Source organism: Camelina sativa, chromosome 2, assembly GCF_000633955.1.
Source record: "Camelina sativa cultivar DH55 chromosome 2, Cs, whole genome shotgun sequence".
Classification (NCBI taxonomy): Eukaryota; Viridiplantae; Streptophyta; class Magnoliopsida; order Brassicales; family Brassicaceae; genus Camelina; species Camelina sativa.
Genome location: NC_025686.1, coordinates 8,568,403 through 8,569,527, shown reverse-complemented (window position 1 = coordinate 8,569,527; position 1,125 = coordinate 8,568,403). Strand labels below are relative to the sequence as shown.

The following is a 1,125-nucleotide window of genomic DNA, read 5'->3' as shown; positions in this document are numbered from 1 at the left end:
GCATGCTATCTCCCATCTCTTCCATAAACTCTGATGCTAAGCTATCATCAACAACATCCCATCGTCGTTGCACATGCCGGGTTTGTATTAAAGTATGGAAATATTGATCTACAAACTCTTCAAGAATGTTATCTAGTACAACTTTATCAAAGAAGTAAGGGGTATACCTGGTAAAGGTTAATAGAATTAGATACCAAAAACAATCCCAGGATCTTTCATATTCAAGAAAAAAATTGCACAACTATCATATTAAACTGCAGCCAAGGCTGCAAGAAAACTTAAAGGCCATGTGTTCCATGTGTTCAAATAGTAAAACTTGGAGAAGCTGATTACACGGAGAGGATATCGAAATTCACATTTTTTTGCATCAGTAAAAACTCACCACTTAATCCCATCTGCAGTTGCAACAGCGATGTCCAAATTTTGAGCACCAAAAACACGAACGCCATCCACCTTTTGTTTTCCACCATTTTGTGGCATAGACTTGAGAAGTTTATTGGCAGCCTTCACCTGTGAAACCATTTCAGTTATAAGTAGGTTACTAAAAGGGAGGAAAGAAATACATATCACACTGACGTGATTTCACCTGTCTTTCATTTGGAACAAACTGAAATAAATGAGGCTTCTCCTGAGGAAAATGAAACAAAATTGATTAATTCAAACATACAATTCAGATGTAGAACAACATACTCGTTGCAATAGAGGCCTACCTTGAAATGCTCATATGCCAAATCAAGCCGACAAGCCCCAACCACTCCGCTTGGAATATTTAGTTTTTAACATATGAAACTGAGAAGACAAACATCACGTCAGGAAAGGATCCAAACCCAATAATATCGCTAAACCATGCAAAAAGTAGACAAACATAATTTGAAGTTGTAGGCAATGACAGTGTTTTAAAATGCCTTTAGAATATTACAGCCTAATTCAGAACCAGAAAGCTCTAATACAACATACAGACAAGTAGCAGCTAGACTTTGTTACTGGATAATAATAATAAAAAAAGTTTACAAAGAGAAGTGTCAATGCACCTGCATCACCAAGATCCATGAAAAAACGGAACACAGGTCCATTCCTCTCGCTCTTAGTGATTGTTGAAAACATTTTCTTTAGCCACTTAGGTGT

The 1,125-nt window shown here is 36.8% G+C and overlaps 1 long non-coding RNA gene across 1 annotated transcript; it reads right to left on the bottom strand.

Moving 5' to 3' along the window:
- On the bottom strand, positions 582-1,125 carry LOC109127650. Its single transcript, XR_002034192.1, has 3 exons — positions 1,032-1,125; positions 711-789; positions 582-628 (listed from the first exon to the last, which is right to left on the bottom strand). It is a non-coding gene; the product is annotated as an uncharacterized LOC109127650 (long non-coding RNA).